Raw genomic sequence first — 26577 nt, 5'->3', positions numbered from 1 at the left:
ACCTCTTGTTGTGTGTCGTCTGTGTTTCTGTGTTTCCGGCATTTCACATTGGAACACCTCATTCACCTTCCTTGTCTTCTCTCCGCCCTCCCTTTTAGGTATTAAAGAGCTGCACCTGAGCCAGCCACTGATTGATTGATTGATTGATTGATTGATTGATTGATTGATTGATTGATTGATTGATTGATTGATTGATGCAGCACAACAGTCAAATAGTGGAGTGGAGTAGGGGAACAGCAAACAGCCAATAAAGCAGCCCGCCCGCTCGCCTGCCCGCCACAATGGACCTACCTGTGTACACTAGATGGATGTGATGGAATGTACTGTCGTCCCTACATTTCAAGAAGAAGTAAGAATTGCAGTTGCAACAAAGCCTTGCTTGCCTACAAAGAGAGCAGCAATTTGGATTTGTTACTATGTTACCTACAAGAATAACAAACTGTGCAAGGATGGAGGTTGTAGGAGCAAGGAGAAGTTGTCTGTAAAGTTGGTGGATGCCTATTTTCCATTTTGCAGTCCCTTGTCTCCCTCTTGTGGCCTCCTGGAGGCAACTAGCTGTGCAAAAAAAAGACAGCCTGGCGGCCGGCTGTTGCAGTGTTGCCCTCTCAGGCAACACTGAGTGACTGACTGAGCCTCACCGTCTTATATAAAGTTCAGACGGAACTTTGCACGTGTCATAGTGGAGCCCTCAGGATTCCAGAGCCAGCTTTCTGACATCATAATGGGGCCTCAGAGATAAAAGCCTGGGCCCAGGCAGTGTTGGTCAGTGCTGCTCAGCAGGCAGCACTGGACTGGACTGGATTACAGCTGATACAAGGTGTGAAGGAACAAGGGGTGGCTGTGGGCATGCACTTGCTGCCGCTGCCAGTGTTTATCTGCATGGCAGCAGGGCATTTGGGCGTTGCCAGGAAGGCGTTTTTATGTAGATTCCTCCTCTTTCAGCACTGCATTGTGGTGCAAGCAAAAGAAGCAAATCCTGTCTGGCTTCCTCTCCGGCCTTTATTCACCTCCCGTGTAGCTGTGAGTGTGTGAGCCTGCAGGGCCCCATGGAATTGCCTAGAAGTAGGCTGAATCGCTGCAAGGGCTGAACAGCAGTATCGGGCAGGCTCGGGCAACGCGCGGCCCGTTCGGGTTATCGCTTCTCGGCCTTTTGGCTAAGATCAAGTGTAGTATCTGTTCTTATCAGTTTAATATCTGATACGTCCCCTATCTGGGGACCATATATTAAATGGATTTTTAGAACAGGGAGATGGAAATAGAGCTTGCTCTGTCCACTCCACGCATTGACCTGGTATTGCAGTATTTCCAGGACCGGTGCACCCTTTCCTTATGTGTTGACTAAAAGCAGATTCCAAAAGTGTTTTTTGTCTTTGCTATTGTTTCTGTCTTTCTGAAGGGATCTCCCCTTTTAATCCCATTATTTCAACACCTGTTGGACAATGCATGAGTGATAATGAGCTCATTGATTAAATGCAATTAATGAATAGATTGCCACCTCTTGTTGTGTGTCGTCTGTGTTTCTGTGTTTCCGGCATTTCACATTGGAACACCTCATTCACCTTCCTTGTCTTCTCTCCGCCCTCCCTTTTAGGTAAGTTAAAGAGCTGCACCTGAGCCAGCCACTGATTGATTGATTGATTGATTGATTGATTGATTGATTGATTGATTGATTGATTGATTGATTGATTGATTGATGCAGCACAACAGTCAAATAGTGGAGTGGAGTAGGGGAACAGCAAACAGCCAATAAAGCAGCCCGCCCGCTCGCCTGCCCGCCACAATGGACCTACCTGTGTACACTAGATGGATGTGATGGAATGTACTGTCGTCCCTACATTTCAAGAAGAAGTAAGAATTGCAGTTGCAACAAAGCCTTGCTTGCCTACAAAGAGAGCAGCAATTTGGATTTGTTACTATGTTACCTAGAAGAATAACAAACTGTGCAAGGATGGAGGTTGTAGGAGCAAGGAGAAGTTGTCTGTAAAGTTGGTGGATGCCTATTTTCCATTTTGCAGTCCCTTGTCTCCCTCTTGTGGCCTCCTGGAGGCAACTAGCTGTGCAAAAAAAAGACAGCCTGGCGGCCGGCTGTTGCAGTGTTGCCCTCTCAGGCAACACTGAGTGACTGACTGAGCCTCACCGTCTTATATAAAGTTCAGACGGAACTTTGCACGTGTCATAGTGGAGCCCTCAGGATTCCAGAGCCAGCTTTCTGACATCATAATGGGGCCTCAGAGATAAAAGCCTGGGCCCAGGCAGTGTTGGTCAGTGCTGCTCAGCAGGCAGCACTGGACTGGACTGGATTACAGCTGATACAAGGTGTGAAGGAACAAGGGGTGGCTGTGGGCATGCACTTGCTGCCGCTGCCAGTGTTTATCTGCATGGCAGCAGGGCATTTGGGCGTTGCCAGGAAGGCGTTTTTATGTAGATTCCTCCTCTTTCAGCACTGCATTGTGGTGCAAGCAAAAGAAGCAAATCCTGTCTGGCTTCCTCTCCGGCCTTTATTCACCTCCCGTGTAGCTGTGAGTGTGTGAGCCTGCAGGGCCCCATGGAATTGCCTAGAAGTAGGCTGAATCGCTGCAAGGGCTGAACAGCAGTATCGGGCAGGCTCGGGCAACGCGCGGCCCGTTCGGGTTATCGCTTCTCGGCCTTTTGGCTAAGATCAAGTGTAGTATCTGTTCTTATCAGTTTAATATCTGATACGTCCCCTATCTGGGGACCATATATTAAATGGATTTTTAGAACAGGGAGATGGAAATAGAGCTTGCTCTGTCCACTCCACGCATTGACCTGGTATTGCAGTATTTCCAGGACCGGTGCACCCTTTCCTTATGTGTTGACTAAAAGCAGATTCCAAAAGTGTTTTTTGTCTTTGCTATTGTTTCTGTCTTTCTGAAGGGATCTCCCCTTTTAATCCCATTATTTCAACACCTGTTGGACAATGCATGAGTGATAATGAGCTCATTGATTAAATGCAATTAATGAATAGATTGCCACCTCTTGTTGTGTGTCGTCTGTGTTTCTGTGTTTCCGGCATTTCACATTGGAACACCTCATTCACCTTCCTTGTCTTCTCTCCGCCCTCCCTTTTAGGTAAGTTAAAGAGCTGCACCTGAGCCAGCCACTGATTGATTGATTGATTGATTGATTGATTGATTGATTGATTGATTGATTGATTGATTGATTGATGCAGCACAACAGTCAAATAGTGGAGTGGAGTAGGGGAACAGCAAACAGCCAATAAAGCAGCCCGCCCGCTCGCCTGCCCGCCACAATGGACCTACCTGTGTACACTAGATGGATGTGATGGAATGTACTGTCGTCCCTACATTTCAAGAAGAAGTAAGAATTGCAGTTGCAACAAAGCCTTGCTTGCCTACAAAGAGAGCAGCAATTTGGATTTGTTACTATGTTACCTAGAAGAATAACAAACTGTGCAAGGATGGAGGTTGTAGGAGCAAGGAGAAGTTGTCTGTAAAGTTGGTGGATGCCTATTTTCCATTTTGCAGTCCCTTGTCTCCCTCTTGTGGCCTCCTGGAGGCAACTAGCTGTGCAAAAAAAAGACAGCCTGGCGGCCGGCTGTTGCAGTGTTGCCCTCTCAGGCAACACTGAGTGACTGACTGAGCCTCACCGTCTTATATAAAGTTCAGACGGAACTTTGCACGTGTCATAGTGGAGCCCTCAGGATTCCAGAGCCAGCTTTCTGACATCATAATGGGGCCTCAGAGATAAAAGCCTGGGCCCAGGCAGTGTTGGTCAGTGCTGCTCAGCAGGCAGCACTGGACTGGACTGGATTACAGCTGATACAAGGTGTGAAGGAACAAGGGGTGGCTGTGGGCATGCACTTGCTGCCGCTGCCAGTGTTTATCTGCATGGCAGCAGGGCATTTGGGCGTTGCCAGGAAGGCGTTTTTATGTAGATTCCTCCTCTTTCAGCACTGCATTGTGGTGCAAGCAAAAGAAGCAAATCCTGTCTGGCTTCCTCTCCGGCCTTTATTCACCTCCCGTGTAGCTGTGAGTGTGTGAGCCTGCAGGGCCCCATGGAATTGCCTAGAAGTAGGCTGAATCGCTGCAAGGGCTGAACAGCAGTATCGGGCAGGCTCGGGCAACGCGTGGCCCGTTCGGGTTATCGCTTCTCGGCCTTTTGGCTAAGATCAAGTGTAGTATCTGTTCTTATCAGTTTAATATCTGATACGTCCCCTATCTGGGGACCATATATTAAATGGATTTTTAGAACAGGGAGATGGAAATAGAGCTTGCTCTGTCCACTCCACGCATTGACCTGGTATTGCAGTATTTCCAGGCCCGGTGCACCCTTTCCTTATGTGTTGACTAAAAGCAGATTCCAAAAGTGTTTTTTGTCTTTGCTATTGTTTCTGTCTTTCTGAAGGGATCTCCCCTTTTAATCCCATTATTTCAACACCTGTTGGACAATGCATGAGTGATAATGAGCTCATTGATTAAATGCAATTAATGAATAGATTGCCACCTCTTGTTGTGTGTCGTCTGTGTTTCTGTGTTTCCGGCATTTCACATTGGAACACCTCATTCACCTTCCTTGTCTTCTCTCCGCCCTCCCTTTTAGGTAAGTTAAAGAGCTGCACCTGAGCCAGCCACTGATTGATTGATTGATTGATTGATTGATTGATTGATTGATTGATTGATTGATTGATTGATTGATGCAGCACAACAGTCAAATAGTGGAGTGGAGTAGGGGAACAGCAAACAGCCAATAAAGCAGCCCGCCCGCTCGCCTGCCCGCCACAATGGACCTACCTGTGTACACTAGATGGATGTGATGGAATGTACTGTCGTCCCTACATTTCAAGAAGAAGTAAGAATTGCAGTTGCAACAAAGCCTTGCTTGCCTACAAAGAGAGCAGCAATTTGGATTTGTTACTATGTTACCTAGAAGAATAACAAACTGTGCAAGGATGGAGGTTGTAGGAGCAAGGAGAAGTTGTCTGTAAAGTTGGTGGATGCCTATTTTCCATTTTGCAGTCCCTTGTCTCCCTCTTGTGGCCTCCTGGAGGCAACTAGCTGTGCAAAAAAAAGACAGCCTGGCGGCCGGCTGTTGCAGTGTTGCCCTCTCAGGCAACACTGAGTGACTGACTGAGCCTCACCGTCTTATATAAAGTTCAGACGGAACTTTGCACGTGTCATAGTGGAGCCCTCAGGATTCCAGAGCCAGCTTTCTGACATCATAATGGGGCCTCAGAGATAAAAGCCTGGGCCCAGGCAGTGTTGGTCAGTGCTGCTCAGCAGGCAGCACTGGACTGGACTGGATTACAGCTGATACAAGGTGTGAAGGAACAAGGGGTGGCTGTGGGCATGCACTTGCTGCCGCTGCCAGTGTTTATCTGCATGGCAGCAGGGCATTTGGGCGTTGCCAGGAAGGCGTTTTTATGTAGATTCCTCCTCTTTCAGCACTGCATTGTGGTGCAAGCAAAAGAAGCAAATCCTGTCTGGCTTCCTCTCCGGCCTTTATTCACCTCCCGTGTAGCTGTGAGTGTGTGAGCCTGCAGGGCCCCATGGAATTGCCTAGAAGTAGGCTGAATCGCTGCAAGGGCTGAACAGCAGTATCGGGCAGGCTCGGGCAACGCGCGGCCCGTTCGGGTTATCGCTTCTCGGCCTTTTGGCTAAGATCAAGTGTAGTATCTGTTCTTATCAGTTTAATATCTGATACGTCCCCTATCTGGGGACCATATATTAAATGGATTTTTAGAACAGGGAGATGGAAATAGAGCTTGCTCTGTCCACTCCACGCATTGACCTGGTATTGCAGTATTTCCAGGACCGGTGCACCCTTTCCTTATGTGTTGACTAAAAGCAGATTCCAAAAGTGTTTTTTGTCTTTGCTATTGTTTCTGTCTTTCTGAAGGGATCTCCCCTTTTAATCCCATTATTTCAACACCTGTTGGACAATGCATGAGTGATAATGAGCTCATTGATTAAATGCAATTAATGAATAGATTGCCACCTCTTGTTGTGTGTCGTCTGTGTTTCTGTGTTTCCGGCATTTCACATTGGAACACCTCATTCACCTTCCTTGTCTTCTCTCCGCCCTCCCTTTTAGGTAAGTTAAAGAGCTGCACCTGAGCCAGCCACTGATTGATTGATTGATTGATTGATTGATGCAGCACAACAGTCAAATAGTGGAGTGGAGTAGGGGAACAGCAAACAGCCAATAAAGCAGCCCGCCCGCTCGCCTGCCCGCCACAATGGACCTACCTGTGTACACTAGATGGATGTGATGGAATGTACTGTCGTCCCTACATTTCAAGAAGAAGTAAGAATTGCAGTTGCAACAAAGCCTTGCTTGCCTACAAAGAGAGCAGCAATTTGGATTTGTTACTATGTTACCTAGAAGAATAACAAACTGTGCAAGGATGGAGGTTGTAGGAGCAAGGAGAAGTTGTCTGTAAAGTTGGTGGATGCCTATTTTCCATTTTGCAGTCCCTTGTCTCCCTCTTGTGGCCTCCTGGAGGCAACTAGCTGTGCAAAAAAAAGACAGCCTGGCGGCCGGCTGTTGCAGTGTTGCCCTCTCAGGCAACACTGAGTGACTGACTGAGCCTCACCGTCTTATATAAAGTTCAGACGGAACTTTGCACGTGTCATAGTGGAGCCCTCAGGATTCCAGAGCCAGCTTTCTGACATCATAATGGGGCCTCAGAGATAAAAGCCTGGGCCCAGGCAGTGTTGGTCAGTGCTGCTCAGCAGGCAGCACTGGACTGGACTGGATTACAGCTGATACAAGGTGTGAAGGAACAAGGGGTGGCTGTGGGCATGCACTTGCTGCCGCTGCCAGTGTTTATCTGCATGGCAGCAGGGCATTTGGGCGTTGCCAGGAAGGCGTTTTTATGTAGATTCCTCCTCTTTCAGCACTGCATTGTGGTGCAAGCAAAAGAAGCAAATCCTGTCTGGCTTCCTCTCCGGCCTTTATTCACCTCCCGTGTAGCTGTGAGTGTGTGAGCCTGCAGGGCCCCATGGAATTGCCTAGAAGTAGGCTGAATCGCTGCAAGGGCTGAACAGCAGTATCGGGCAGGCTCGGGCAACGCGCGGCCCGTTCGGGTTATCGCTTCTCGGCCTTTTGGCTAAGATCAAGTGTAGTATCTGTTCTTATCAGTTTAATATCTGATACGTCCCCTATCTGGGGACCATATATTAAATGGATTTTTAGAACAGGGAGATGGAAATAGAGCTTGCTCTGTCCACTCCACGCATTGACCTGGTATTGCAGTATTTCCAGGACCGGTGCACCCTTTCCTTATGTGTTGACTAAAAGCAGATTCCAAAAGTGTTTTTTGTCTTTGCTATTGTTTCTGTCTTTCTGAAGGGATCTCCCCTTTTAATCCCATTATTTCAACACCTGTTGGACAATGCATGAGTGATAATGAGCTCATTGATTAAATGCAATTAATGAATAGATTGCCACCTCTTGTTGTGTGTCGTCTGTGTTTCTGTGTTTCCGGCATTTCACATTGGAACACCTCATTCACCTTCCTTGTCTTCTCTCCGCCCTCCCTTTTAGGTAAGTTAAAGAGCTGCACCTGAGCCAGCCACTGATTGATTGATTGATTGATTGATTGATTGATTGATTGATTGATTGATGCAGCACAACAGTCAAATAGTGGAGTGGAGTAGGGGAACAGCAAACAGCCAATAAAGCAGCCCGCCCGCTCGCCTGCCCGCCACAATGGACCTACCTGTGTACACTAGATGGATGTGATGGAATGTACTGTCGTCCCTACATTTCAAGAAGAAGTAAGAATTGCAGTTGCAACAAAGCCTTGCTTGCCTACAAAGAGAGCAGCAATTTGGATTTGTTACTATGTTACCTAGAAGAATAACAAACTGTGCAAGGATGGAGGTTGTACGAGCAAGGAGAAGTTGTCTGTAAAGTTGGTGGATGCCTATTTTCCATTTTGCAGTCCCTTGTCTCCCTCTTGTGGCCTCCTGGAGGCAACTAGCTGTGCAAAAAAAAGACAGCCTGGCGGCCGGCTGTTGCAGTGTTGCCCTCTCAGGCAACACTGAGTGACTGACTGAGCCTCACCGTCTTATATAAAGTTCAGACGGAACTTTGCACGTGTCATAGTGGAGCCCTCAGGATTCCAGAGCCAGCTTTCTGACATCATAATGGGGCCTCAGAGATAAAAGCCTGGGCCCAGGCAGTGTTGGTCAGTGCTGCTCAGCAGGCAGCACTGGACTGGACTGGATTACAGCTGATACAAGGTGTGAAGGAACAAGGGGTGGCTGTGGGCATGCACTTGCTGCCGCTGCCAGTGTTTATCTGCATGGCAGCAGGGCATTTGGGCGTTGCCAGGAAGGCGTTTTTATGTAGATTCCTCCTCTTTCAGCACTGCATTGTGGTGCAAGCAAAAGAAGCAAATCCTGTCTGGCTTCCTCTCCGGCCTTTATTCACCTCCCGTGTAGCTGTGAGTGTGTGAGCCTGCAGGGCCCCATGGAATTGCCTAGAAGTAGGCTGAATCGCTGCAAGGGCTGAACAGCAGTATCGGGCAGGCTCGGGCAACGCGCGGCCCGTTCGGGTTATCGCTTCTCGGCCTTTTGGCTAAGATCAAGTGTAGTATCTGTTCTTATCAGTTTAATATCTGATACGTCCCCTATCTGGGGACCATATATTAAATGGATTTTTAGAACAGGGAGATGGAAATAGAGCTTGCTCTGTCCACTCCACGCATTGACCTGGTATTGCAGTATTTCCAGGACCGGTGCACCCTTTCCTTATGTGTTGACTAAAAGCAGATTCCAAAAGTGTTTTTTGTCTTTGCTATTGTTTCTGTCTTTCTGAAGGGATCTCCCCTTTTAATCCCATTATTTCAACACCTGTTGGACAATGCATGAGTGATAATGAGCTCATTGATTAAATGCAATTAATGAATAGATTGCCACCTCTTGTTGTGTGTCGTCTGTGTTTCTGTGTTTCCGGCATTTCACATTGGAACACCTCATTCACCTTCCTTGTCTTCTCTCCGCCCTCCCTTTTAGGTAAGTTAAAGAGCTGCACCTGAGCCAGCCACTGATTGATTGATTGATTGATTGATTGATTGATTGATTGATTGATTGATTGATGCAGCACAACAGTCAAATAGTGGAGTGGAGTAGGGGAACAGCAAACAGCCAATAAAGCAGCCCGCCCGCTCGCCTGCCCGCCACAATGGACCTACCTGTGTACACTAGATGGATGTGATGGAATGTACTGTCGTCCCTACATTTCAAGAAGAAGTAAGAATTGCAGTTGCAACAAAGCCTTGCTTGCCTACAAAGAGAGCAGCAATTTGGATTTGTTACTATGTTACCTAGAAGAATAACAAACTGTGCAAGGATGGAGGTTGTAGGAGCAAGGAGAAGTTGTCTGTAAAGTTGGTGGATGCCTATTTTTCATTTTGCAGTCCCTTGTCTCCCTCTTGTGGCCTCCTGGAGGCAACTAGCTGTGCAAAAAAAAGACAGCCTGGCGGCCGGCTGTTGCAGTGTTGCCCTCTCAGGCAACACTGAGTGACTGACTGAGCCTCACCGTCTTATATAAAGTTCAGACGGAACTTTGCACGTGTCATAGTGGAGCCCTCAGGATTCCAGAGCCAGCTTTCTGACATCATAATGGGGCCTCAGAGATAAAAGCCTGGGCCCAGGCAGTGTTGGTCAGTGCTGCTCAGCAGGCAGCACTGGACTGGACTGGATTACAGCTGATACAAGGTGTGAAGGAACAAGGGGTGGCTGTGGGCATGCACTTGCTGCCGCTGCCAGTGTTTATCTGCATGGCAGCAGGGCATTTGGGCGTTGCCAGGAAGGCGTTTTTATGTAGATTCCTCCTCTTTCAGCACTGCATTGTGGTGCAAGTGTAACCCAGCAAAAGGATTGTATGGCATTGAGAAATGGGAGGTTGTGGCCGGCCACTAGAGGGCGCTGTGAGGTTAGTACATCGACAGTGTTTTGTGTGTGGAGTGATATTCAAGAGAGGTCTAGTGAGGAAGTGTCTGGAGAGAGGTCTGAGAAGCGCTGGACAGGAAGAGACAGAGACTGGACTGAGAGAGCTGTAGCAAGTAAGGAAGACATTGTGACTCAGATAACTGTAAAAGATAAAGAGCATTCTGGCCAGCAGCAGAGCATAAGTAATGTGAAGTATCAGACACGCATTTACTGGAGTTCCAAGTTAAGGAGATCCGGCTGAGTTAAGAAGAGAGTGTTTAGAGCAAGAAGCTGAAGACGCCATTTTGAGCATAAGGTAACATAGAGCCATTAACTGCCGGATCATCAGAGAGTGCATTGTATTACATTGCCGGACCTCAAAGATCACATTACACTAAACCTGGAAGCTAAGAGACTTTATTATCCTAAGGCACCGGATAAAGAGAACATATTTTAATCATTACGGATTATAAGAGACTGTGTTATATTGAAGTGCCGGATAAAAGCAGAGACTGTATTGTTTACCGAGCACCAGTTATATTTTGCCTAGAGCTCAAGTTTTTGACTGTTGTCATATTTTCTGCATGTTCAGTAAAGACAAAACGAATATAATCCCGGTGTCAGTAATTATTGTCCTTAAAGTCATATTACAACTTGGCGTAGTCGGCAAGGATGGATGCAGATACAATGGACGAGACAACATTATCATCCAGTGTGACCCATCCAATGATACCGGTGGGAGCCCTCTTAAATCATTTGCCAAAGTTTAATGGATCTGATCTATTGTTGGAAGATTGGAGTGAACGGCTGGAAGGAGCGGCACGGCTCTGTAATGTCGCTCCACATTTAAAAGTAGAATTGGCGCTAAGTACCTTAGAAGGAGAAGCTAGGAAAACCGTTTTGTTACAGCCAGCACGACACCGACAAACCTTCGAACAAATTCGGCAGCTATTAGATGATGTGTATGGGGATACGTCCTCTGAAGGCATGATAAGGAAGCGATTCTTTGCCCGCCAGCAGAAAGAAGAAGAGACACTGGCGCAGTTTGCAAATGGATTACAGGAAATAATGGCAATGTTGCAACGTAAAGAAGAACAATCAGCCGGGTCCTTTACCAATGTACACGTAGTATTGCGGGATCAGTTTGTAATAGGTCTCAAGAATCCACCGTTAAGGAGAACTCTGAAGGAAAAGTTAAAGAAAGAACCAGATATGACGATTCATCAATTATTGACGGAAGCTATCGCATTGGAAAAAGAGGAATCGGCCAGCACTGATACGGTGGTCAGGCAAGCAGAAATTGTAACCAAGAAGAACCCCGACATGGAGGCAAGGATGGAGTCATTGGAAGGTGCCATGAGAGAGTTGAAAGCCGCTATTACTAATAAGCCTGACCCTGGAACTCCAGTTCGATACTCACAAGAGAGACAGTCGTTTGCAGATAGGAGGAATCAAGGTAGGAATGCTCCAGACCCTACCATCTGCTATAATTGTGGCCGAGCAGGACACATTGCTAGAAATTGCATGCGTTCTCACTATCAGAGCAATCGCAGGAATTTAAACTAGAACGACCTGTAGTTGAGGGGCAAACTACAGGGGAGTCCACGGATACATGCCCTGCGTTAGATGCTACAGATATAGTGGGGGAATGTCCCGTCGTCGTAGCAAAATTCAATGGCGTTGAGTTGTCATGTTTAATCGATACTGGATCTCAAGTGACCACTATGGATAAAGTTGTGTTTGAAACTTATTTCCCTTCCTTGTTATGTGAGAAGAGTGACACTTGGATAAGACTCAAGGCAGCTAATAGTTTACCTATCCCTATCCTGGGAGTTATACAAATGGACATTTCAATATGGAATCGTGATTTGAACAAAAAGGGGGTTATCATAGTAGAAAAAGCTATGGACTCTGAAATTCCCGTGATTCTAGGAATGAATATATTGCGGGACTTAGATGGAGTAATGTCACAAGAGCTGGGCCCAAAATACTGGAAACAAATACCCACTCAACGACCTTCTCAAATGGCTTTACAGCGCACTTTAAAACATTGTCGCATTAATGGAGAACTGTTAAATTGGCCTGGAAGGGTAGGACTGGTTAAGATACCAGCCTCTCGAAGTATACAAGTACCAGCAGGCCATGAAATGTTGTTACCCTTGCCAGTGGGTACTAATAAAGTGTTAAAGGGCACCACTGTGTTAATTGAATCAGCTCTGCAGAAAGAAGGAGTAGCCGTGGCCCGGTCGATATGCAAGGTACAGGCTGGACAAGTATTATTACGAGTGGTTAATATCACGAAACAAAATGTAACCTTATTTCCCCGGGAACTAGTAGCTGAAGTGTTTCCGGTGAGGGAGGAACAGGTGGAAAGCCGTTCAGATTGGCAAGTGAGTTATCCTTGTGAAAGTGTAGCTGTGGTTACAGTGTGTCGAGCCACCACTCAAGCTAATGACACCATTGGGAGGCGATTACTGGAGCAAATACCTTTAGAAGGAACGGATTTGACTACCAGACAAATAGATGAAGTGGCGGGAGTGTTAGGAGAGCACTCCAAGGCTTTTTCCAAGAATGAAGCAGACTTTGGGTTGACAACAACTTTAGAACATGAAATACATACGGGAAATGCTCACCCGGTACGAGAACGATACCGTACCATTCCGCCCGCTTTTTATCAAGAAGCCAAAGTGTTGCTAAAACGCATGCTAGACAGTCATGTTATCCGACCCAGTAAAAGTCCATGGGCTTCTCCCATAGTATTAGTAAAGAAGAAAGATGGAAGCTTGCGGTTCTGTGTAGATTACCGGCGATTGAATGCCTGCACCGTCAGAGATGCATACCCTTTACCACGAATAGAAGACTCTTTGCTGGCTTTGGGTAAGGCCAAATACTTCTCTACCCTGGATTTGGCCAGTGGGTACTGGCAAGTACCAGTTGCAGAAGAAGATCGAGAAAAGACTGCATTCATCACCCCTATGGGGTTATACGAATTTTTGAGAATGCCGTTCGGTCTAACCAATGCACCAGCTACATTTCAGCGCTTGATGGAAGTTTGTTTGGGAGATTTAAACTTTGAATGTTTGCTCATCTACCTAGATGACATCATTATCTTCTCAGCCACTTTCACAGAACATTTGGAAAGATTGAAAGTGGTACTTACGCGTATCGAAGAACATGGTCTAAAACTAAAACCGGGCAAATGTCACTTGTTTAAAGAAAGAATTGAGTACCTGGGACACGTGGTTACTAGAGACGGTGTACAACCAATGGATGCCAAAGTACGAGCCGTGCAACAATGGCCGGTACCAAAGACAGTAACAGAGCTTAGAAGTTTCCTAGGACTGATTGGATATTACAGACGGTTCATACAGAATTTTGCTAAGGTGGCTGCTCCCCTATATGTGTTACTGAATGGAACCAAACCGGGAGTCGATCATAAGAGAAGTATCACTTGGGGAATAGAGGCTGAACAAGCCTTCCAAGAGTTAAAAAGACGACTAACTGGTGCTCCTGTCTTGGCGTATGCAGATTACTCTCTACCATTTGTTTTGTGTACCGATGGAAGTTTAAAAGGATTAGGAGCTGTTCTTTCTCAAGTGCAGAATGGACGGGAACGTGTCATTGCTTATGCCAGTCGGACGCTGAGAGATGGGGAAAAGAATCCGGACAACTATAGCTCATTCCGGTTGGAACTTTTGGCAGTCGTATGGGCGGTTACCGAGCGATTTGCAGATATCTTGCTGGGCGCAGAGTGTGTGTTATGGACTGACAATAATCCATTGGTTCATTTAGACTCGGCCAAATTGGGTGCTATGGAGCAACGTTGGCGAGCACGACTTAGCAAATTTAAATTTACTGTGAAGTACCGCCCAGGACGAGCTAATGGGAATGCAGATGCCCTGTCCCGTAATCCAGTAGATTTGCCTGAAGGACTGACTGAAGAGGAGTTAGAGGAAACAGAGACTCCTAATTTCCTTGCCAATGAAGTACATGATCAGATGCCAGGTGAGAATATTCAAAGTGCTCCGGTGCATACTGTGGAGCCCATAAGAGAAACCATCGATCAATGGACTGCTGAAGAATGGAAGAAACAGCAGTTGCAAGATATTCCAATTCGGACTGTAAGAAGATGGGTGCTAGAGAGATACCGACCCAATCAACGAGAGCGATTGCGATTGTCTGGAGTGGGACAGAGAATATATCGCCAACGAGATAGATTGGCAGTAAAACAAGGGATATTGTACCGCCGAGTATTCCTACCGACCATGGAAGGACCCGTCTGGCAAGCTGTGTTGCCGGAGCGAGAGTTAGAAAGTACGGTTAAGTGGATGCATGAGAAAAAGGGGCATTATGGTCCTGAAAAGACTTTCCGTTGGTTGCAACAATTCTACTATCATCCTTTGCTGTTTGCAGTGGCACAGAAAGTGTGTCAGAACTGTAGAAATTGCACCCTGGCCAGAGCGGCTGAACAACAAGCTCCGGTGGGGCATATACAGACGCATTATCCATTACAGTTGGTCATGATGGACTATTTGACAGTAGATGAGTCTTTACAAGGGTACAGATATTTATTGGTTGTGATAGACCACTTCACCAAATTCACAGTGGCCGTACCTACCAGAGATCAAACGGCTGAATCTGCGGCACAGGGATTGTGGACTCATTTCATCTTACCCTATGGATGTCCTTCACAGCTTCACTCTGATCAAGGAGCTTGTTTTGAGGGGCGAGTAATAGAAGAATTATGCAGATTGTACCAGATTAAAAAGACCCGCACGACCCCGTATCACCCTCAGGGGAACGGGGCCTGTGAAAGGATGAATCGGACCATATTGCAGTTGTTGCGAACACTGGAGAAACAAAAAAAAGAGAGATGGCCTGACTACATTGCAGAATTAATCTGGATCTATAATAACACTGTACATGCCACTACTGGATATTCTCCTTTTCTGTTAATGTTCGGAAGAAATGGACGATGTCCCCTAAATTTAATGATGCCTATCCCGGAAGAACAAGAAGAGTGGATTCCGCAGACCTGGATGTGGGGTCATCGACGCAAGGTACAAGAAATGTATAATTTAGTGGCGCAGAGACTGGGGCCTCATGATCTTACAGTAAATCAGAAATTGAAGGAACTACCTTTGCAAGTGGGTGATAGAGTAATCGTGCGAAACCAGGGTGCAAGAAGAGCAGGAAAGCTGCAATGGAAGTGGGAAACCTTGGCGTATGAGGTGGTGCGTCAGCCCAATCCATATATTCCTGTATTTGTGATCAAGCCGGAGGGTAGTAGTGGCCCTTTGAAAACCGTACACAGAAATATGCTGAGACCCTGCACATTTATAAGTCGTGAACCAGAAGCAAACACTAGAGATCCTCCTGTTGCAACACCCGTTCCCGTAGATGAAGGTTGGTGGAGTCCGCCGGTTCAAGTACCAGAGAGACAAGAAAGTACCAGTGAAGTACAAGAAGAGAATGTTACTCCTGTGGAAGAAGAGTTGTCACAGGTACGTCATTCTCAGCGATCCAATTTTGGAAGACTTCCTTCTAGGTTTGAAGGATTTGTGACGCCACAGCAAGTTGCCGGGACGGCAACTGATAAACCTGGGGGAAAAGATGTAACCCAGCAAAAGGATTGTATGGCATTGAGAAATGGGAGGTTGTGGCCGGCCACTAGAGGGCGCTGTGAGGTTAGTACATCGACAGTGTTTTGTGTGTGGAGTGATATTCAAGAGAGGTCTAGTGAGGAAGTGTCTGGAGAGAGGTCTGAGAAGCGCTGGACAGGAAGAGACAGAGACTGGACTGAGAGAGCTGTAGCAAGTAAGGAAGACATTGTGACTCAGATAACTGTAAAAGATAAAGAGCATTCTGGCCAGCAGCAGAGCATAAGTAATGTGAAGTATCAGACACGCATTTACTGGAGTTCCAAGTTAAGGAGATCCGGCTGAGTTAAGAAGAGAGTGTTTAGAGCAAGAAGCTGAAGACGCCATTTTGAGCATAAGGTAACATAGAGCCATTAACTGCCGGATCATCAGAGAGTGCATTGTATTACATTGCCGGACCTCAAAGATCACATTACACTAAACCTGGAAGCTAAGAGACTTTATTATCCTAAGGCACCGGATAAAGAGAACATATTTTAATCATTACGGATTATAAGAGACTGTGTTATATTGAAGTGCCGGATAAAAGCAGAGACTGTATTGTTTACCGAGCACCAGTTATATTTTGCCTAGAGCTCAAGTTTTTGACTGTTGTCATATTTTCTGCATGTTCAGTAAAGACAAAACGAATATAATCCCGGTGTCAGTAATTATTGTCCTTAAAGTCATATTACACAAGCAAAAGAAGCAAATCCTGTCTGGCTTCCTCTCCGGCCTTTATTCACCTCCCGTGTAGCTGTGAGTGTGTGAGCCTGCAGGGCCCCATGGAATTGCCTAGAAGTAGGCTGAATCGCTGCAAGGGCTGAACAGCAGTATCGGGCAGGCTCGGGCAACGCGCGGCCCGTTCGGGTTATCGCTTCTCGGCCTTTTGGCTAAGATCAAGTGTAGTATCTGTTCTTATCAGTTTAATATCTGATACGTCCCCTATCTGGGGACCATATATTAAATGGATTTTTTAGAACAGGGAGATGGAAATAGAGCTTGCTCTGTCCACTCCACGCATTGACCTGGTATTGCAGTATTTCCAGGACCGGTGCACCCTTTCCTTATGTGTTGACTAAAAGCAGATTCCAAAAGTGTTTTTTGTCTTTGCTATTGTTTCTGTCTTTCTGAAGGGATCTCCCCTTTTAATCCCATTATTTCAACACCTGTTGGACAATGCATGAGTGATAATGAGCTCATTGATTAAATGCAATTAATGAATAGATTGCCACCTCTTGTTGTGTGTCGTCTGTGTTTCTGTGTTTCCGGCATTTCACATTGGAACACCTCATTCACCTTCCTTGTCTTCTCTCCGCCCTCCCTTTTAGGTAAGTTAAAGAGCTGCACCTGAGCCAGCCACTTGATTGATTGATTGATTGATTGATTGATTGATTGATTGATTGATTGATGCAGCACAACAGTCAAATAGTGGAGTGGAGTAGGGGAACAGCAAACAGCCAATAAAGCAGCCCGCCCGCTCGCCTGCCCGCCACAATGGACCTACCTGTGTACACTAGATGGATGTGATGGAATGTACTGTCGTCCCTACATTTCAAGAAGAAGTAAGAATTGCAGTTGCAACAAAGCCTTGCTTGCCTACAAAGAGAGCAGCAATTTGGATTTGTTACTATGTTACCTAGAAGAATAACAAACTGTGCAAGGATGGAGGTTGTAGGAGCAAGGAGAAGTTGTCTGTAAAGTTGGTGGATGCCTATTTTCCATTTTGCAGTCCCTTGTCTCCCTCTTGTGGCCTCCTGGAGGCAACTAGCTGTGCAAAAAAAAGACAGCCTGGCGGCCGGCTGTTGCAGTGTTGCCCTCTCAGGCAACACTGAGTGACTGACTGAGCCTCACCGTCTTATATAAAGTTCAGACGGAACTTTGCACGTGTCATAGTGGAGCCCTCAGGATTCCAGAGCCAGCTTTCTGACATCATAATGGGGCCTCAGAGATAAAAGCCTGGGCTCAGGCAGTGTTGGTCAGTGCTGCTCAGCAGGCAGCACTGGACTGGACTGGATTACAGCTGATACAAGGTGTGAAGGAACAAGGGGTGGCTGTGGGCATGCACTTGCTGCCGCTGCCAGTGTTTATCTGCATGGCAGCAGGGCATTTGGGCGTTGCCAGGAAGGCGTTTTTATGTAGATTCCTCCTCTTTCAGCACTGCATTGTGGTGCAAGCAAAAGAAGCAAATCCTGTCTGGCTTCCTCTCCGGCCTTTATTCACCTCCCGTGTAGCTGTGAGTGTGTGAGCCTGCAGGGCCCCATGGAATTGCCTAGAAGTAGGCTGAATCGCTGCAAGGGCTGAACAGCAGTATCGGGCAGGCTCGGGCAACGCGCGGCCCGTTCGGGTTATCGCTTCTCGGCCTTTTGGCTAAGATCAAGTGTAGTATCTGTTCTTATCAGTTTAATATCTGATACGTCCCCTATCTGGGGACCATATATTAAATGGATTTTTAGAACAGGGAGATGGAAATAGAGCTTGCTCTGTCCACTCCACGCATTGACCTGGTATTGCAGTATTTCCAGGACCGGTGCACCCTTTCCTTATGTGTTGACTAAAAGCAGATTCCAAAAGTGTTTTTTGTCTTTGCTATTGTTTCTGTCTTTCTGAAGGGATCTCCCCTTTTAATCCCATTATTTCAACACCTGTTGGACAATGCATGAGTGATAATGAGCTCATTGATTAAATGCAATTAATGAATAGATTGCCACCTCTTGTTGTGTGTCGTCTGTGTTTCTGTGTTTCCGGCATTTCACATTGGAACACCTCATTCACCTTCCTTGTCTTCTCTCCGCCCTCCCTTTTAGGTAAGTTAAAGAGCTGCACCTGAGCCAGCCACTGATTGATTGATTGATTGATTGATTGATTGATTGATTGATTGATTGATGCAGCACAACAGTCAAATAGTGGAGTGGAGTAGGGGAACAGCAAACAGCCAATAAAGCAGCCCGCCCGCTCGCCTGCCCGCCACAATGGACCTACCTGTGTACACTAGATGGATGTGATGGAATGTACTGTCGTCCCTACATTTCAAGAAGAAGTAAGAATTGCAGTTGCAACAAAGCCTTGCTTGCCTACAAAGAGAGCAGCAATTTGGATTTGTTACTATGTTACCTAGAAGAATAACAAACTGTGCAAGGATGGAGGTTGTAGGAGCAAGGAGAAGTTGTCTGTAAAGTTGGTGGATGCCTATTTTCCATTTTGCAGTCCCTTGTCTCCCTCTTGTGGCCTCCTGGAGGCAACTAGCTGTGCAAAAAAAAGACAGCCTGGCGGCCGGCTGTTGCAGTGTTGCCCTCTCAGGCAACACTGAGTGACTGACTGAGCCTCACCGTCTTATATAAAGTTCAGACGGAACTTTGCACGTGTCATAGTGGAGCCCTCAGGATTCCAGAGCCAGCTTTCTGACATCATAATGGGGCCTCAGAGATAAAAGCCTGGGCCCAGGCAGTGTTGGTCAGTGCTGCTCAGCAGGCAGCACTGGACTGGACTGGATTACAGCTGATACAAGGTGTGAAGGAACAAGGGGTGGCTGTGGGCATGCACTTGCTGCCGCTGCCAGTGTTTATCTGCATGGCAGCAGGGCATTTGGGCGTTGCCAGGAAGGCGTTTTTATGTAGATTCCTCCTCTTTCAGCACTGCATTGTGGTGCAAGCAAAAGAAGCAAATCCTGTCTGGCTTCCTCTCCGGCCTTTATTCACCTCCCGTGTAGCTGTGAGTGTGTGAGCCTGCAGGGCCCCATGGAATTGCCTAGAAGTAGGCTGAATCGCTGCAAGGGCTGAACAGCAGTATCGGGCAGGCTCGGGCAACGCGCGGCCCGTTCGGGTTATCGCTTCTCGGCCTTTTGGCTAAGATCAAGTGTAGTGTCTGTTCTTATCAGTTTAATATCTGATACGTCCCCTATCTGGGGACCATATATTAAATGGATTTTTAGAACAGGGAGATGGAAATAGAGCTTGCTCTGTCCACTCCACGCATTGACCTGGTATTGCAGTATTTCCAGGACCGGTGCACCCTTTCCTTATGTGTTGACTAAAAGCAGATTCCAAAAGTGTTTTTTGTCTTTGCTATTGTTTCTGTCTTTCTGAAGGGATCTCCCCTTTTAATCCCATTATTTCAACACCTGTTGGACAATGCATGAGTGATAATGAGCTCATTGATTAAATGCAATTAATGAATAGATTGCCACCTCTTGTTGTGTGTCGTCTGTGTTTCTGTGTTTCCGGCATTTCACATTGGAACACCTCATTCACCTTCCTTGTCTTCTCTCCGCCCTCCCTTTTAGGTAAGTTAAAGAGCTGCACCTGAGCCAGCCACTGATTGATTGATTGATTGATTGATTGATTGATTGATTGATTGATTGATTGATTGCAGCACAACAGTCAAATAGTGGAGTGGAGTAGGGGAACAGCAAACAGCCAATAAAGCAGCCCGCCCGCTCGCCTGCCCGCCACAATGGACCTACCTGTGTACACTAGATGGATGTGATGGAATGTACTGTCGTCCCTACATTTCAAGAAGAAGTAAGAATTGCAGTTGCAACAAAGCCTTGCTTGCCTACAAAGAGAGCAGCAATTTGGATTTGTTACTATGTTACCTAGAAGAATAACAAACTGTGCAAGGATGGAGGTTGTAGGAGCAAGGAGAAGTTGTCTGTAAAGTTGGTGGATGCCTATTTTCCATTTTGCAGTCCCTTGTCTCTTGTCTCCCTCTTGTGGCCTCCTGGAGGCAACTAGCTGTGCAAAAAAAAGACAGCCTGGCGGCCGGCTGTTGCAGTGTTGCCCTCTCAGGCAACACTGAGTGACTGACTGAGCCTCACCGTCTTATATAAAGTTCAGACGGAACTTTGCACGTGTCATAGTGGAGCCCTCAGGATTCCAGAGCCAGCTTTCTGACATCATAATGGGGCCTCAGAGATAAAAGCCTGGGCCCAGGCAGTGTTGGTCAGTGCTGCTCAGCAGGCAGCACTGGACTGGACTGGATTACAGCTGATACAAGGTGTGAAGGAACAAGGGGTGGCTGTGGGCATGCACTTGCTGCCGCTGCCAGTGTTTATCTGCATGGCAGCAGGGCATTTGGGCGTTGCCAGGAAGGCGTTTTTATGTAGATTCCTCCTCTTTCAGCACTGCATTGTGGTGCAAGCAAAAGAAGCAAATCCTGTCTGGCTTCCTCTCCGGCCTTTATTCACCTCCCGTGTAGCTGTGAGTGTGTGAGCCTGCAGGGCCCCATGGAATTGCCTAGAAGTAGGCTGAATCGCTGCAAGGGCTGAACAGCAGTATCGGGCAGGCTCGGGCAACGCGCGGCCCGTTCGGGTTATCGCTTCTCGGCCTTTTGGCTAAGATCAAGTGTAGTATCTGTTCTTATCAGTTTAATATCTGATACGTCCCCTATCTGGGGACCATATATTAAATGGATTTTTAGAACAGGGAGATGGAAATAGAGCTTGCTCTGTCCACTCCACGCATTGACCTGGTATTGCAGTATTTCCAGGACCGGTGCACCCTTTCCTTATGTGTTGACTAAAAGCAGATTCCAAAAGTGTTTTTTGTCTTTGCTATTGTTTCTGTCTTTCTGAAGGGATCTCCCCTTTTAATCCCATTATTTCAACACCTGTTGGACAATGCATGAGTGATAATGAGCTCATTGATTAAATGCAATTAATGAATAGATTGCCACCTCTTGTTGTGTGTCGTCTGTGTTTCTGTGTTTCCGGCATTTCACATTGGAACACCTCATTCACCTTCCTTGTCTTCTCTCCGCCCTCCCTTTTAGGTAAGTTAAAGAGCTGCACCTGAGCCAGCCACTGATTGATTGATTGATTGATTGATTGATTGATTGATTGATTGATTGATTGATTGATGCAGCACAACAGTCAAATAGTGGAGTGGAGTAGGGGAACAGCAAACAGCCAATAAAGCAGCCCGCCCGCTCGCCTGCCCGCCACAATGGACCTACCTGTGTACACTAGATGGATGTGATGGAATGTACTGTCGTCCCTACATTTCAAGAAGAAGTAAGAATTGCAGTTGCAACAAAGCCTTGCTTGCCTACAAAGAGAGCAGCAATTTGGATTTGTTACTATGTTACCTAGAAGAATAACAAACTGTGCAAGGATGGAGGTTGTAGGAGCAAGGAGAAGTTGTCTGTAAAGTTGGTGGATGCCTATTTTCCATTTTGCAGTCCCTTGTCTCCCTCTTGTGGCCTCCTGGAGGCAACTAGCTGTGCAAAAAAAAGACAGCCTGGCGGCCGGCTGTTGCAGTGTTGCCCTCTCAGGCAACACTGAGTGACTGACTGAGCCTCACCGTCTTATATAAAGTTCAGACGGAACTTTGCACGTGTCATAGTGGAGCCCTCAGGATTCCAGAGCCAGCTTTCTGACATCATAATGGGGCCTCAGAGATAAAAGCCTGGGCCCAGGCAGTGTTGGTCAGTGCTGCTCAGCAGGCAGCACTGGACTGGACTGGATTACAGCTGATACAAGGTGTGAAGGAACAAGGGGTGGCTGTGGGCATGCACTTGCTGCCGCTGCCAGTGTTTATCTGCATGGCAGCAGGGCATTTGGGCGTTGCCAGGAAGGCGTTTTTATGTAGATTCCTCCTCTTTCAGCACTGCATTGTGGTGCAAGCAAAAGAAGCAAATCCTGTCTGGCTTCCTCTCCGGCCTTTATTCACCTCCCGTGTAGCTGTGAGTGTGTGAGCCTGCAGGGCCCCATGGAATTGCCTAGAAGTAGGCTGAATCGCTGCAAGGGCTGAACAGCAGTATCGGGCAGGCTCGGGCAACGCGCGGCCCGTTCGGGTTATCGCTTCTCGGCCTTTTGGCTAAGATCAAGTGTAGTATCTGTTCTTATCAGTTTAATATCTGATACGTCCCCTATCTGGGGACCATATATTAAATGGATTTTTAGAACAGGGAGATGGAAATAGAGCTTGCTCTGTCCACTCCACGCATTGACCTGGTATTGCAGTATTTCCAGGACCGGTGCACCCTTTCCTTATGTGTTGACTAAAAGCAGATTCCAAAAGTGTTTTTTGTCTTTGCTATTGTTTCTGTCTTTCTGAAGGGATCTCCCCTTTTAATCCCATTATTTCAACACCTGTTGGACAATGCATGAGTGATAATGAGCTCATTGATTAAATGCAATTAATGAATAGATTGCCACCTCTTGTTGTGTGTCGTCTGTGTTTCTGTGTTTCCGGCATTTCACATTGGAACACCTCATTCACCTTCCTTGTCTTCTCTCCGCCCTCCCTTTTAGGTAAGTTAAAGAGCTGCACCTGAGCCAGCCACTGATTGATTGATTGATTGATTGATTGATTGATTGATTGATTGATTGATGCAGCACAACAGTCAAATAGTGGAGTGGAGTAGGGGAACAGCAAACAGCCAATAAAGCAGCCCGCCCGCTCGCCTGCCCGCCACAATGGACCTACCTGTGTACACTAGATGGATGTGATGGAATGTACTGTCGTCCCTACATTTCAAGAAGAAGTAAGAATTGCAGTTGCAACAAAGCCTTGCTTGCCTACAAAGAGAGCAGCAATTTGGATTTGTTACTATGTTACCTAGAAGAATAACAAACTGTGCAAGGATGGAGGTTGTAGGAGCAAGGAGAAGTTGTCTGTAAAGTTGGTGGATGCCTATTTTCCATTTTGCAGTCCCTTGTCTCCCTCTTGTGGCCTCCTGGAGGCAACTAGCTGTGCAAAAAAAAGACAGCCTGGCGGCCGGCTGTTGCAGTGTTGCCCTCTCAGGCAACACTGAGTGACTGACTGAGCCTCACCGTCTTATATAAAGTTCAGACGGAACTTTGCACGTGTCATAGTGGAGCCCTCAGGATTCCAGAGCCAGCTTTCTGACATCATAATGGGGCCTCAGAGATAAAAGCCTGGGCCCAGGCAGTGTTGGTCAGTGCTGCTCAGCAGGCAGCACTGGACTGGACTGGATTACAGCTGATACAAGGTGTGAAGGAACAAGGGGTGGCTGTGGGCATGCACTTGCTGCCGCTGCCAGTGTTTATCTGCATGGCAGCAGGGCATTTGGGCGTTGCCAGGAAGGCGTTTTTATGTAGATTCCTCCTCTTTCAGCACTGCATTGTGGTGCAAGCAAAAGAAGCAAATCCTGTCTGGCTTCCTCTCCGGCCTTTATTCACCTCCCGTGTAGCTGTGAGTGTGTGAGCCTGCAGGGCCCCATGGAATTGCCTAGAAGTAGGCTGAATCGCTGCAAGGGCTGAACAGCAGTATCGGGCAGGCTCGGGCAACGCGCGGCCCGTTCGGGTTATCGCTTCTCGGCCTTTTGGCTAAGATCAAGTGTAGTATCTGTTCTTATCAGTTTAATATCTGATACGTCCCCTATCTGGGGACCATATATTAAATGGATTTTTAGAACAGGGAGATGGAAATAGAGCTTGCTCTGTCCACTCCACGCATTGACCTGGTATTGCAGTATTTCCAGGACCGGTGCACCCTTTCCTTATGTGTTGACTAAAAGCAGATTCCAAAAGTGTTTTTTGTCTTTGCTATTGTTTCTGTCTTTCTGAAGGGATCTCCCCTTTTAATCCCATTATTTCAACACCTGTTGGACAATGCATGAGTGATAATGAGCTCATTGATTAAATGCAATTAATGAATAGATTGCCACCTCTTGTTGTGTGTCGTCTGTGTTTCTGTGTTTCCGGCATTTCACATTGGAACACCTCATTCACCTTCCTTGTCTTCTCTCCGCCCTCCCTTTTAGGTTAGTTAAAGAGCTGCACCTGAGCCAGCCACTGATTGATTGATTGATTGATTGATTGATTGATTGATTGATTGATTGATTGATTGATGCAGCACAACAGTCAAATAGTGGAGTGGAGTAGGGGAACAGCAAACAGCCAATAAAGCAGCCCGCCCGCTCGCCTGCCCGCCACAATGGACCTACCTGTGTACACTAGATGGATGTGATGGAATGTACTGTCGTCCCTACATTTCAAGAAGAAGTAAGAATTGCAGTTGCAACAAAGCCTTGCTTGCCTACAAAGAGAGCAGCAATTTGGATTTGTTACTATGTTACCTAGAAGAATAACAAACTGTGCAAGGATGGAGGTTGTAGGAGCAAGGAGAAGTTGTCTGTAAAGTTGGTGGATGCCTATTTTCCATTTTGCAGTCCCTTGTCTCCCTCTTGTGGCCTCCTGGAGGCAACTAGCTGTGCAAAAAAAAGACAGCCTGGCGGCCGGCTGTTGCAGTGTTGCCCTCTCAGGCAACACTGAGTGACTGACTGAGCCTCACCGTCTTATATAAAGTTCAGACGGAACTTTGCACGTGTCATAGTGGAGCCCTCAGGATTCCAGAGCCAGCTTTCTGACATCATAATGGGGCCTCAGAGATAAAAGCCTGGGCCCAGGCAGTGTTGGTCAGTGCTGCTCAGCAGGCAGCACTGGACTGGACTGGATTACAGCTGATACAAGGTGTGAAGGAACAAGGGGTGGCTGTGGGCATGCACTTGCTGCCGCTGCCAGTGTTTATCTGCATGGCAGCAGGGCATTTGGGCGTTGCCAGGAAGGCGTTTTTATGTAGATTCCTCCTCTTTCAGCACTGCATTGTGGTGCAAGCAAAAGAAGCAAATCCTGTCTGGCTTCCTCTCCGGCCTTTATTCACCTCCCGTGTAGCTGTGAGTGTGTGAGCCTGCAGGGCCCCATGGAATTGCCTAGAAGTAGGCTGAATCGCTGCAAGGGCTGAACAGCAGTATCGGGCAGGCTCGGGCAACGCGCGGCCCGTTCGGGTTATCGCTTCTCGGCCTTTTGGCTAAGATCAAGTGTAGTATCTGTTCTTATCAGTTTAATATCTGATACGTCCCCTATCTGGGGACCATATATTAAATGGATTTTTAGAACAGGGAGATGGAAATAGAGCTTGCTCTGTCCACTCCACGCATTGACCTGGTATTGCAGTATTTCCAGGACCGGTGCACCCTTTCCTTATGTGTTGACTAAAAGCAGATTCCAAAAGTGTTTTTTGTCTTTGCTATTGTTTCTGTCTTTCTGAAGGGATCTCCCCTTTTAATCCCATTATTTCAACACCTGTTGGACAATGCATGAGTGATAATGAGCTCATTGATTAAATGCAATTAATGAATAGATTGCCACCTCTTGTTGTGTGTCGTCTGTGTTTCTGTGTTTCCGGCATTTCACATTGGAACACCTCATTCACCTTCCTTGTCTTCTCTCCGCCCTCCCTTTTAGGTAAGTTAAAGAGCTGCACCTGAGCCAGCCACTGATTGATTGATTGATTGATTGATTGATTGATTGATTGATTGATTGATTGATTGATGCAGCACAACAGTCAAATAGTGGAGTGGAGTAGGGGAACAGCAAACAGCCAATAAAGCAGCCCGCCCGCTCGCCTGCCCGCCACAATGGACCTACCTGTGTACACTAGATGGATGTGATGGAATGTACTGTCGTCCCTACATTTCAAGAAGAAGTAAGAATTGCAGTTGCAACAAAGCCTTGCTTGCCTACAAAGAGAGCAGCAATTTGGATTTGTTACTATGTTACCTAGAAGAATAACAAACTGTGCAAGGATGGAGGTTGTAGGAGCAAGGAGAAGTTGTCTGTAAAGTTGGTGGATGCCTATTTTCCATTTTGCAGTCCCTTGTCTCCCTCTTGTGGCCTCCTGGAGGCAACTAGCTGTGCAAAAAAAAGACAGCCTGGCGGCCGGCTGTTGCAGTGTTGCCCTCTCAGGCAACACTGAGTGACTGACTGAGCCTCACCGTCTTATATAAAGTTCAGACGGAACTTTGCACGTGTCATAGTGGAGCCCTCAGGATTCCAGAGCCAGCTTTCTGACATCATAATGGGGCCTCAGAGATAAAAGCCTGGGCCCAGGCAGTGTTGGTCAGTGCTGCTCAGCAGGCAGCACTGGACTGGACTGGATTACAGCTGATACAAGGTGTGAAGGAACAAGGGGTGGCTGTGGGCATGCACTTGCTGCCGCTGCCAGTGTTTATCTGCATGGCAGCAGGGCATTTGGGCGTTGCCAGGAAGGCGT

The 26577-nt window shown here is 47.0% G+C and overlaps 13 non-coding genes across 13 annotated transcripts; all 13 read left to right on the top strand.

Moving 5' to 3' along the window:
- The first annotated feature begins 1134 nt into the window (after positions 1-1134).
- On the top strand, positions 1135-1325 carry LOC142694665 (U2 spliceosomal RNA). The gene has a single exon (XR_012862854.1). It is a non-coding gene; the product is annotated as a U2 spliceosomal RNA (small nuclear RNA).
- A 1308-nt stretch (positions 1326-2633) lies between these two features.
- Positions 2634-2824, top strand: LOC142694664 (U2 spliceosomal RNA). The gene has a single exon (XR_012862853.1). It is a non-coding gene; the product is annotated as a U2 spliceosomal RNA (small nuclear RNA).
- A 1300-nt stretch (positions 2825-4124) lies between these two features.
- LOC142694941 (U2 spliceosomal RNA) lies at positions 4125-4315 on the top strand. The gene has a single exon (XR_012863104.1). It is a non-coding gene; the product is annotated as a U2 spliceosomal RNA (small nuclear RNA).
- Positions 4316-5615: 1300 nt separating this feature from the next.
- Positions 5616-5806, top strand: LOC142694661 (U2 spliceosomal RNA). The gene has a single exon (XR_012862851.1). It is a non-coding gene; the product is annotated as a U2 spliceosomal RNA (small nuclear RNA).
- A 1264-nt stretch (positions 5807-7070) lies between these two features.
- Positions 7071-7261, top strand: LOC142694660 (U2 spliceosomal RNA). The gene has a single exon (XR_012862850.1). It is a non-coding gene; the product is annotated as a U2 spliceosomal RNA (small nuclear RNA).
- A 1284-nt stretch (positions 7262-8545) lies between these two features.
- Positions 8546-8736, top strand: LOC142694659 (U2 spliceosomal RNA). Its single transcript, XR_012862849.1, has one exon. It is a non-coding gene; the product is annotated as a U2 spliceosomal RNA (small nuclear RNA).
- Positions 8737-16432: 7696 nt separating this feature from the next.
- LOC142694416 (U2 spliceosomal RNA) lies at positions 16433-16624 on the top strand. The gene has a single exon (XR_012862658.1). It is a non-coding gene; the product is annotated as a U2 spliceosomal RNA (small nuclear RNA).
- A 1285-nt stretch (positions 16625-17909) lies between these two features.
- On the top strand, positions 17910-18100 carry LOC142694658 (U2 spliceosomal RNA). Its single transcript, XR_012862848.1, has one exon. It is a non-coding gene; the product is annotated as a U2 spliceosomal RNA (small nuclear RNA).
- Positions 18101-19384: 1284 nt separating this feature from the next.
- On the top strand, positions 19385-19575 carry LOC142694422 (U2 spliceosomal RNA). Its single transcript, XR_012862663.1, has one exon. It is a non-coding gene; the product is annotated as a U2 spliceosomal RNA (small nuclear RNA).
- Positions 19576-20871: 1296 nt separating this feature from the next.
- LOC142694657 (U2 spliceosomal RNA) lies at positions 20872-21062 on the top strand. The gene has a single exon (XR_012862847.1). It is a non-coding gene; the product is annotated as a U2 spliceosomal RNA (small nuclear RNA).
- A 1292-nt stretch (positions 21063-22354) lies between these two features.
- On the top strand, positions 22355-22545 carry LOC142694656 (U2 spliceosomal RNA). The gene has a single exon (XR_012862846.1). It is a non-coding gene; the product is annotated as a U2 spliceosomal RNA (small nuclear RNA).
- Positions 22546-23829: 1284 nt separating this feature from the next.
- Positions 23830-24020, top strand: LOC142694655 (U2 spliceosomal RNA). The gene has a single exon (XR_012862845.1). It is a non-coding gene; the product is annotated as a U2 spliceosomal RNA (small nuclear RNA).
- A 1292-nt stretch (positions 24021-25312) lies between these two features.
- LOC142694654 (U2 spliceosomal RNA) lies at positions 25313-25503 on the top strand. Its single transcript, XR_012862844.1, has one exon. It is a non-coding gene; the product is annotated as a U2 spliceosomal RNA (small nuclear RNA).
- The last annotated feature ends 1074 nt before the right edge of the window (positions 25504-26577 follow it).

The sequence above is a fragment of the Rhinoderma darwinii genome (genome assembly GCF_050947455.1).
Source record: "Rhinoderma darwinii isolate aRhiDar2 chromosome 5 unlocalized genomic scaffold, aRhiDar2.hap1 SUPER_5_unloc_46, whole genome shotgun sequence".
Lineage (NCBI taxonomy): Eukaryota > Metazoa > Chordata > Amphibia > Anura > Rhinodermatidae > Rhinoderma > Rhinoderma darwinii.
Note: the sequence above shows the minus strand (reverse complement) of the source record. Positions and strands in the feature narration are given on the sequence as shown.